Source organism: Cebus imitator, unplaced genomic scaffold (genome assembly GCF_001604975.1).
Source record: "Cebus imitator isolate Cc_AM_T3 unplaced genomic scaffold, Cebus_imitator-1.0 Scaffold31, whole genome shotgun sequence".
Classification (NCBI taxonomy): domain Eukaryota; kingdom Metazoa; phylum Chordata; class Mammalia; order Primates; family Cebidae; genus Cebus; species Cebus imitator.
The window spans coordinates 10,089,378-10,099,783 of record NW_016107346.1 but is presented as its reverse complement, the minus strand read 5'-3'; the positions used below and the strand labels follow the sequence as shown (position 1 = coordinate 10,099,783).

Below are 10,406 nucleotides of genomic sequence, written 5' to 3'. Positions count from 1 at the left end.
GAGGGAGAGGGAGAGGGAGAGGGAGAGAAAGAAGAAGAAGAAAAAAGAAGAAAGAAGAAGAAGAAGAAGAAGAAGGGTAGGAAAGAAGAAGAAGAAAAAGGAGGAGGAGGAGGAGAAAGAAGAAGAAGGAGGAGGAGGAGGAGGAGGGGGGAGGAGGGGAGGAAAGAAGAAGAAGAAGAGGAAAGAAGAAGGAGGAGGAGGAGAAGAAAGAAGGAGGAGAAGAAGAAGAAGAGGAGGAGGAGGAAGGAGGGAAGGGAAGAGAAGAGAAGCGAAGTGAAGCGAAGAGAAGAGGAAGAGGAGGGAAGGGAAGGGAAGAAGGGAAGGGAAGGGAGGGGAGGGGAGGGGGGGAGGGGAGGGGAGGGAGAGCAGGCTCCCTAGAATGCACCAGGATTACTTGAACCCAAGAAGCTTAGGTTACAGTGAGCCAAGATGCACCACTGTACTCCAGCCTGGGCAACAGAGCAAGACTCTGTTGAAAGAAGAAAAGGAAGGAGAAGAAAAGAAAAGAATAGAACTTTCTAGAATGCACCAGGCCAAGACTAAGATCTAGACCCCTCCCCAGCACTCCCAATCCCCCAACTATGGGGGATTGGGATCCAGAGCCTGTCCTGCTCTTCCCTGGACCAGGGTGCCCTGCCTGACTTCTCAGTGGCCAGGGTGCCCCCTTCTCTGTCTCTTTCCTGGCTAGCCCTCTGGCAACAGAGTGGGTCCTGTGCTGTGCAGGGGGCATGCGTGACACAGTGTGGGGTGAAACAGAATCCCAGGAAGGCTGAGCCCAGGCCGTGCCGTTCATCTGCCAACCCTCTCCCAGAGGAAGCACAACAAACTCAAAGAGAATGTATGGGCTCCAGACCAAAGGTCCTTGGTTCATTGCATGCAGCTCTCACAGCTGCAATGGCTTTTATGAGAAAGCAGCAAATCATAAGAAAACTATCTCCTTGGGAGGACTTAATTGGGACAGAAACTGCAGATGGATGCCAGATGTGCAACGGCATCCAAACCAGAGTCCCAAATCCCCATGAAGATCCTTGGTCGACTCTCCTGTTCCTTTGACCAGGTAATAGGAGTCCTAACAGAGGTAGCAATGGCTCTATTACTAAAGTACGCCCGGTATGCTATGCACTGCTTTTATTTCTAGTTCCTTTCATTACCTAGAGAGGCATTGCTCTGCACATTTCACAGATAAGGAAACTGAGGTTACTGAGGTTAGGTAACTCGACCAAGGTCACATATTTAGAAAGTGGTGGAACTTTTCAAAATACTAAGTTGGGGAAATGCTCATCATTTGTAGAAAAATTTTCAATAAGGCATTAGAACACAGGTTTCCAGTTAACCCTCAGTTACCCAGAAAAGTGAATTCCCCAGAACGCCCTGCACATCATGTATGCCTGTGTACGTGCATGCACTTGAATATTCTGATTAGCAGAGCTCATGATAAACAGGCCAGACTACAGGGGAAAAAATATATACAGAAACCAGCAACCAAATTCTCTGAATTCATCGCGTGCTTGGAGATCCCCAGGTAAAAGGTTAGCAAAACATACCTTGTTCCAAGTAACTGGCCAGGGATGGAGTGTGAAGCAGCCACCGCTACTAGGGGCATGGCATTCATTGAAGTCTCCTCTCCACCCCTAACGCTCTCAGGCAGCAGATCCAGGGTTGCCAGGCCACCACCCTCCCCTGACTGCAGTGCAGGCACCAGATCCTGCCCCACCCCTGATCAGCAGTGTGGCCTCGAGCACACCACTTTCCTCTCTGGGCCTTGGCTTTCCTGTCTGCAAAATCAGGGCACAGTGATAAAGGGCTCGGAGGGAAATTTGATGGATTGGTTGGTGATCCCAGGCTCCCACCCCTTAGGAGGGCTCCTCCCTCCAGAGGGCTCTTGGACCTTGGGGATCCCAGGTGGGGGCCTTCATGGGAAGCAGAAGTGATCTCTGAGTCCTCTGCAGGCTTCTCTCCTCCCTCCGCAAAGCTGAGCAGGCAGCAATATGTCTCAGCCACCCCTCATTTCCCTACTACCCTTCAACAGGGTTAGAGTTCCTGTGAAAGCTTCACTGCTATGCAAGAAGGCAGGATGCTCTCCCACATGGAGGCGCGCCGAGACAGTCCACGGGACACGTGCGCACAAGCTCAAGTGTGATCAAGCCCCTCCACATCACCGGCATGGCATTCTAAACAGGAGCTCAGAGACCTTCTGGGCCATATCTAGGGCAGCCCTTGCCAATCCACTGGTGTCAATCCCTTGACACCAGTGACAGACTGGTGTTGGGGTACCAGGGCAGTGAGGACTCCCAGAATGTACACAGTATGGCAGGACCCACTCGGCGCCCTGTCCTTCCTCCAAGTTCCCACTTGGCATCTTAAAATGGAGATGGAGCCAGACACAGTGACTTACGCCTGTAATCCCAGCACTTCAGGAGGCTAAAGTGGGCGGATCACTTGAGCCCAGGCATTCAGGACCAGCCTGGACAACATAGCGAGATCCTATCTCCGTGAACAGTTTTAAAAGATTAGACAGGCGTGGTGGTGCATGCTTATGACTGTGGCTGCTCAGGAGGCTGAGGTAGGAGAATCACTTGAGCCCAGAGGTCCAAGGCTGCAGTGAGCTGAGATTGCCCCACTGCACTCCAGCCTGGGTGACAGGGCAAGACTCTGTCTCAAAAAAAAAAAAAGAGAGAGAGAGTGAGAGATGCTCCCAGCTTTCTTCTGAGAGCAAGGTGCTCCCTCACCCCTTGGGATTAACAGTCAACACAGCCCCCTCTAAGCCACTTATTATGATATTGACATACTTCAGTATCAGTGCCAGTGACTGCTCCCACCCCAGCATGGCTGGGAACACCCTGGTGCCTTCCTCCTCTTAAGACTCCTCAGCAGTGTGACAACTGAGGGACGGGTGACAGTAGGTCTTCTGGTAGGTCAGGAGCTGTGATGACCCAGCCCTGCCAGCCCACTCCGTAGCATCACGCTGTGCAGGGAGGCAGGGATTGCAGGCACCTGCATCCTCCTCACAGGCTCAGCTGACCCTGAAGGTCCCGGAGCTTAGCTGTGTTCGGTGCCTGTCCTTGTGTGTGGTCGCAGCAGCCAGGCTGTGTGTGCAGGGCTGTGTCACAACATCACACTGTCTGCAGGACTGTTGCCCGTGACAGCAGCTGTGTGCCTGGCCCTGCCTGGAAGCTCAGGAGGGTCCTGCTTACAGGGCAAATTTTGTGCTGAGACAGTGCGCTGGGCTGAGAAGCCAGGTGTTCTGGGCAGCCCAGGAAACCAGCCCAGCTGTCAGCATCTCCTGCCCACACCTGTCCTGAGGTCAGAATGAACTAGAGTCCAGCAGGTTCCCAGAGCCAGACAGCTTCTGCGCCTGCAAAGCCTGGGTCCCTGCTTCAGACTGAGGAGAGCGGGGACCTGAAGAGAATGCATATGGGCACCTAAGACTGGACTCAGGGATTGGGGGGGCAGATGGGAGCCTCTGGGCCTGCCCCCCCCCCATGCCACCCTGGTAATTCCGCCTGAAACAAATGATTAGCCTCTTTGTATAGACCAATGTTCTCTCTGGGGCATGTCAGTTCAGTAAAACCCTGTTCATTTGGGCCCTACTGTGACCTCTAGGATGCTGGCCAATGGGCAGGCACCGATGGGGGCAGGTGACAGGGGTGTTGAATCTGCTGAAGTGGTTCTTTCTTTTCAAGTTAGTTTCAAGTTGGTCTCTAGAATGCAAGCTTGTCCAGTGCGTGGCCCAACACAAATTTATACGCTTTCTTAAAACACTGAGATATTTTTGAGATTTTTTTTTTTTTTTTTTAAGCTCACCTGGCTATCGGTAGTGTTGTTAGTGTATTTTACATATGATCCAAGACAATTGTTCAACTTCAAAAGACAGGACACTCCTGCAGTAAGACGGCAGACCCCTCCAAGAGTGGGTGGAGCCCCTAGCAGTGTCCATATGATAAGTCCAGAGAAACCACATGCAGATGTGTGCAGGAATGTGCGTGCTGCTGGAACAGAGGCCTCAGGGTTCTGCCCAGCGTCCTGAGAACCCGGGAGAGCAGGGCCAGCTGGGACAGGTAGGGAAAGGCCTGGGGGGGGGGGGGCGCGACGGTCGGGCTGGCAGAGCCTGCGGGACTGGAGGAGGCGCCCTCCTCTCAGCTGCTCTTCCTGCTCCTTTCGGTGGCGAGGCTGTGTGGGCCTGGGGCTTTCGGGGGGGCCCGAGGGGCCGGCGAGGCTGCGGCCCCGGAGCCCCCTGCCTGGCAGCCATTTGGGCCCCAGAGAAATATCGGCGCTTTGGCTAACCGAATTATTCTTTCGGTTTGAGCCAGCTCCCCTTTTTGAGTCAGATCCGGCGCCAGGGCCAGAAGAGCGCTTTCTGAAACCCTAGCGCGGTCCTGGGTGGGGGTGGGGTAGGGTGGGGGGACGCGGCCGAGGCGCTGGGCGCCCTCCCCGCCCTACTTTCCCCCCGCCCCCAGCCCGGTGCCGCCCCCTCCGCCCCCAGCCGCAGCCCAGAAGCTGGAGCCGGTGCCCAGAAGAGCCAGGCAGCCCGCAGGGGTCGCTCAGGGCTGGGGCAGGGGCTGGGTCGACTATGCTCGTGCTTAGGGCACCACAATAAAAAAGAATAATGCTTGGAAAGAATTTGGTTTCCCAACGAGCATCGAAAATCGCCGTTACGGGGAAATGTCAAACTCTTGAGGGACTTCCTTACATTAATCTAATTGTCCCGGGTTGTTTTTATTTCTCATTATGCTGGGTGGATGGGCATGATGATCTTTTTCAGGGTTTAAAGCCTCCTCCACGGTCCCTGGGGGGCCTCCGGCATTGGTGCCTCCCCAGGACACCCTGATGTCTCCGAGGCCCCATTTCAATTCCCTGGGGTCCCGGGCTGCCCAGCTGTTATTTTGCAGAATTTCTGTCCCACAGTGTCACCAGTAGTTCTGCTTATGGCTCCTGCCACTGAGTCACAAGGGGAGGAGGGGATTTCTGAGCTGTTTCAACACTTACCCAGAATATTAGGGGTTTCAGGCAGCCCTTGTTTATTTAAAAAAAAAAAAAAAAGAAGAAGAAGAAGAAAAAGAAAGACCCAAAGCCAACAAAATATGACACACATGTACAGAAGGAGGGAAGGCAGTGGGGGTGGGGGCCTATCTGTTGAGCTGGGGCTGGAGCTGGAAGTCAGATTTCCTGTCTTCACTCCCCCAGCCCAGGCCCACCCCATGCCTTCTGTCTCATCCAGGGCTGTAGAAACCAGCTAATGTTTATGGAGCACTTCCTCCCACCAGCGGGCACAGTTCTGAGCTCTTTATGAGAAACAGCTCATCAAATGCCCGTAATTGCACCGGGAGGCTTGAGGGCTGTTACTGTGCCTGTGCCCGTTTCATAGAAGACGGCACAGAGAGCTCAAGAGCGCTGGGGTACTTGGTTTTCCTGTGGAGAAAAATTTGTCCATCGCTTTGGCACAGAATCTGTACCAAGGCAGATTCTGTTCAGCCAAGGCAGGCCTCGAAGTCCCCAGAGTCCAGCTACGGGGTGCCCAGAACCTCCTTCCAGCTGAAACAAGCTGGCTAGAGGCTTGGGGCGTCTGAGCTCCCTGGGGAGCAGAGGGGGTGCTATCCTGGAGTCTGAGACCCACACTGTGCTCACTGCCCCCAGCCAGGATCCAGCAGCAACAGGAATACCCAGGAAAGGGGCTGTGGTCTGAGCAGCCAGCCTGCAGCCTGAGGGAGGGTGTGATTCCAGCAAGACTCCAGCAAGAGGGGCGCATGTGAGGTCAAAGTCTGAGCATCTAGAATGTGCTGCCGTTGACAACTAGGAAACGCTAACCCCTGGGGAAGGAAAGGCAGATGGTGCCTGGTGATGGAGGGAGATGTGGGATGGGGTGGAGGTGAGTGCCTGGCTTCTTCCTCCTCCCTCTCACTTCTCCATGCCCTTCATTCTCCTTCTGTGGATCTTTATTGAGCACCTACTGTGCACCTGCCCTCAGTGGCCTCTCACTTCCTCCTCTTCCTTCTCAATTCCTTTACCAACTGTGAAGCCTTTTGAAGCAACTGTGAGACCTTGGACAAGCCCCTTCCAACTTAGACCCTCAGTTTCCTCTTCTGGAGGAGCATTGGCCAGGGCTCTGTGGCCCTGTCAGCAGCGTGGTGTGGGCAGACAGTAAAGACCACTTCTAGCTGGAGAAGAGAGGCTCGGGAGCTGCTGGCCAGTCACACATTGGCATGGGGCTGACCACAGGAACACACGTGCCACAGCGGAGGTGTGTGCTGAGACCCCTGGGTATCTATAGCTTCAGGTGGGCCCTTGAAGGATGAGCAGAAGCTCACTAGGTAGATGCAGCGGGAACTGTCAAGCCCGGGAAGGCTCCTCCAGGCCTGGAGGGTACAGCCCATGCACACACACAGCGCCAGGAACAGCACGGGTACTGGGGCACAGCCCTCCCACTGTGGCTATATTGCCAGATTTGCCAGAGAGGGGGGATGCCAAGCTACCTCCATGTCCAGAGCTGTCCTCATCCAGGTCCAAGGCCCAGAGAAGCCCCCTCCATGCAGCCCTCTGCCTTCAGCCGTGGCCAGTACCACTCAGGCAGGTCTAGAAGAGCCTGCTGAGGCCAAGGCAGAGGAGGAAGGTAGTTTTAACAGAGCAAAGTCCCTCAAGCCGGCCCCATGGCTGAAGACACCATGGCACAGGTGGGCAGCTGGGGTGAGGGATGGGGGCTGGATAATCATGTGTCTTCTTCTAGGAGTCCAAGGCAGGCCAGGGTGCCCCAGATGTGGGGAAGAAAGCCTCAGGTGCTTCTTGCAGGCTCTCTGTTGAGTCACAGTGTATACATATGTTTGTGCAATCCGATGTGTGAGCCATGGGCTCCTGGCATGCAAGACCCATGCATAGATGGACAGGCGTGTGTACACAGGTTTGCACATTCGCACCTGGGCCTGCAGCAGCAGAAAGGATGCACAGCAGGTGCAGGGAGAATGAGAGCTCTTGGGGTGTAGACAGGACCACTTAAACCTGGGTTCACCTTGGGTTTTCCCTGTCAGCTGCTGTTTCCAACAAAGGTAGTTGGGATGTCAGGCAGGGAGAGCAGCCCTGCCTGTGGCAGGTGCAGGGTGGATGACACCATTATGATGAAAGCAAGGACGTGGGCTTCGGGTCCAGGCTGTGGTGTGGGGAAGCCCCAGTGAGAGTATGAAACCTCTGAGGATCTGAGTTCTTGGAGCCAGCGGACCCCAGACTATTGCAAGGCTGAAAGCTTTAGTTTTCATATTCACCAGGTCCCATGAGTTCATCTGGGGAGGAGGAATTAGAGCAGTCCCTCCCCAAAACCCTGGGCTTCCGGTATCCAAGGGGTTAGTGGGGCCCACTCAGATTGGAGATGAGTCACTGACCTCCCCTTCAATACCCCCGTTCATGCTCGAATCCTGGCCAGAGCCTAGAACCCTACCAGGGACCTGGAGGGACTTTGCAGCTGCTACCTGAAGACCTGGAAAACCAGAAGGGGGGTCTCAGGGCCCAGCCCCGGGCCATCAGGGCAGTGCCTAAGGAACACAGACTCTACCTCGGAAGTTCCGATGTTGCTGGTGGAGGAGGCTGTTTTCCTCGTGCAGCCTCCACAACAGAATGGCCACTTGTTGAAGGCTTATGTTATTTCTTACCCTCACAGTAATCTTGCAAGTATTGCTAACGCCGTTTCACACGGGAAAACTGAGGGTTGGAGACAGTGAATAACCCGTCCCAGGTCACACCACCTGCAAGGGAGAGTACCCGGATTGCAAAGCAGTCCACCTGGCTCCAGAGCCAGGAGGTTTCTGTTCTCTGGACTGGCTGAGAAGTTCCCAGGGAGGCATGGACCTCTCCTAACCTATCACTACAGGAGTCAGCATGTGGAAGGAGTCTGTCTCAAGTGTTCAGTGCCCGCCACCAGAAACCCGACTGATTCTACACTGCCTAGAGATGGCTGGGAGGCCATTGAGGAGTCTCCAGACCTCTTTAGGGCTACAGAGGGTGAGATGATGTCTGTGTCCTGCTCATAGCTGAGACCCAATTTATACTGTGAGTCCGTCCTGGCTCAGAGGATAGGCATTATAACGAGGCTAAGGGCAGCTTTTTTTTTTGAAATCAGGGTCTCGATCTGTCGCCCAGGCTGGAGTGTCCTGGTGCGATCATAGCTCACTGCAGCCTCGAACTCCTGGCTCAAGAGATCCCCCTCCCACCTCAGCTCCTGAGTCGCTGGGACCACAGTGCTGTGCCACTGCCTCCCACAAGGGTCAGCTTCGTGATCAGCCAGCTCTCCACAGGTCATCACAATCCTGCCCACAGGACAAGGAAAGTGGCAGTCACCACTGCCCCTATAAGCCTGGCAGATTCCCAGCCCTGTGTTCTCCAAATACAGGGCAACTAAAGGGAAAAGGGGGAAATGGAAATTCAGGTATCACCCCTTATGACGTTCCAGTTACTCTAGAGGGAAATTGGCACCTCTCCAAAGGTTTGGAGACCCCTCTTTCCCCTCCCAGTGTCCCCAAGCCGGTCCCCAGCCTTTCACTCTGACGGTAGACCTGAAGCTGTCAAGATATCATCTCGACATCTTAGGAGGGAGGAAGGACCCTGAAGAAAAAAAACACAGCTGCCCCCAGTAGGAACAATGATTCTCCCAAGAGCAGGCAGCACTGAACTTCCCACAGCACCCTAAACAACGAGGTAAATTGAGGCGTGGCGGGCCGCGCCCCCTGCCCTCGTTAGCTGGATGCCAGCCCCCACCTCGAGCCCAGGGCTCAGCTGGCAGGGCCCCATGTGCAGCCCCCACCTGGGGCAGGGCCCAGTGGCAGAGCATGCCAACCACGCCCCTTTCTGGCCATGCTCCCGCCCGGGGCCCTGGAGCCTGCCTCTCCCCCTCTGATGTAAGCTGATATTTTAATTCTCTTACAAGGAATGGTGTTTAGAGAAATGACTTAACCGGATTACTCATCGTCTCTAATGACTTGGCCCAACTCCGGCGCTATTCCTAGACTTGACGCTTGAGCCTTTGATTCTTTCTCTCTTTCCTTTTGCTCTTTTTTTTTTTTTTTTTTTAAATACCAAGAAATTACAGCCCAGCCTACGCGGAGGCCCAGTCCGTACACGCCCTCCTTGCATGGCATCCTGGGAGATGGAGTTCTCTCCTGGCCCCAGGCACGCCCCCGTCACCTAGGGACCCCCACCCCCAGCCCAACCCCTTGCCCCTCTCCCGCCTCATCTTGGCCCAGTGAGGGAGTTGGGTAGGTCTGGTTGTCGGAAGTCATTTCACTGCTACATGCCTCGGTTTACTCTTCTGTCAAGTGGGAGGGTCATCTGACATACAACAGAGAGTGGAAGGGTCGGCTTGAGACCTTATTTTAAGTAATAGTGCCACACAGACCCAACTTTTGTTGTTGTTGTTTTGTTTGTTTGTTTTGAGACAGAGTCTCGCTCTGTCACCAAGTGCCAGGCTGGAGGGCAGTGGCATGAGCTCAGCTCACTGCAACCTCTGCCTCCTGGGTTCAAGCAATGCTCCTGCCTCAGCTTCCCTAGTAGCTGGGACTACAGGCACGCACCACCACGCCCAGCTAATTTTTTTTTTTTTTTTTAAGTAGAGACGGGGTTTTACCATGTTGGCCAGGATGGTCTTGATCTCTTGACCTCATGATCCGCCCGCCTCGGACTCCCAAAGTGCTGGGATTACAGGCGTGAGCCACACTGCACCCGGCCACACCCAACAGTTTTAAAAGATTCCTTGTCCTGTGCATTTTGTGCTGAGCTCCAGTCGAGACTCACATGGAGCTTACCCTGACCCTGGGACTTACCAGTGCCTGGCCCTCACCCAATCCAAACTTACTCCTTCCTGTCTGTGGACAAGCCTGCGGGCTTGTCCAGACTCTCTGGTTCTCAATAGTAATAAGGGGATAGATATAGTTACAGTGCCCATTTCAGAGGGCTAGAGTGACATTGAATGAAATACTCCACGCAAGACGCTTGGTGCAGTGTGTGTTAGGGTCAGCCCTGGTCCAAGGCATTTTTCACCCCTTTCGACATCAGGCCTTGGTTGAGTCGCTGGAGCAGGGACTGATTCTTAGTAGCCTGTGAAGTTGGCAAGGGCTACACCTTCTGCTCCACAAGGATTGGGACTTTGTTCTGGTTGTGACTACATCCCATGTCTAGCTCAGTGCTGGCACATAGTAGGACCACACGATGCATGTTGGATGAGTGGATGACTGAAAAAAATGGAGTGTTAATCCCACTTTTCAGAATAGGGGCCTGAGGCCCTGAGAGGTTATGTGACTTGTCCAAGGCCACACAACTGGGCTGTGTCTGAGTAGAGCTGAAAACCCCAATTTTCTCTCCTTGCCCTCTGTTCCCTCCCCCAGGGGAATTCAGCTTCCACCCCTCAGGCTCAGGAAGTTCAGAACCATGGG

The 10,406-nt window shown here is 54.3% G+C and overlaps 1 long non-coding RNA gene across 1 annotated transcript; it reads right to left on the bottom strand.

Annotated features, from left to right (window-relative positions):
* Positions 1-4,697: 4,697 nt before the first annotated feature.
* On the bottom strand, positions 4,698-9,012 carry LOC108301053. The gene is made up of 3 exons (XR_001823713.1): positions 8,933-9,012; positions 6,471-6,580; positions 4,698-4,938 (listed from the first exon to the last, which is right to left on the bottom strand). It is a non-coding gene; the product is annotated as an uncharacterized LOC108301053 (long non-coding RNA).
* Between the last annotated feature and the right edge of the window lie 1,394 nt (positions 9,013-10,406).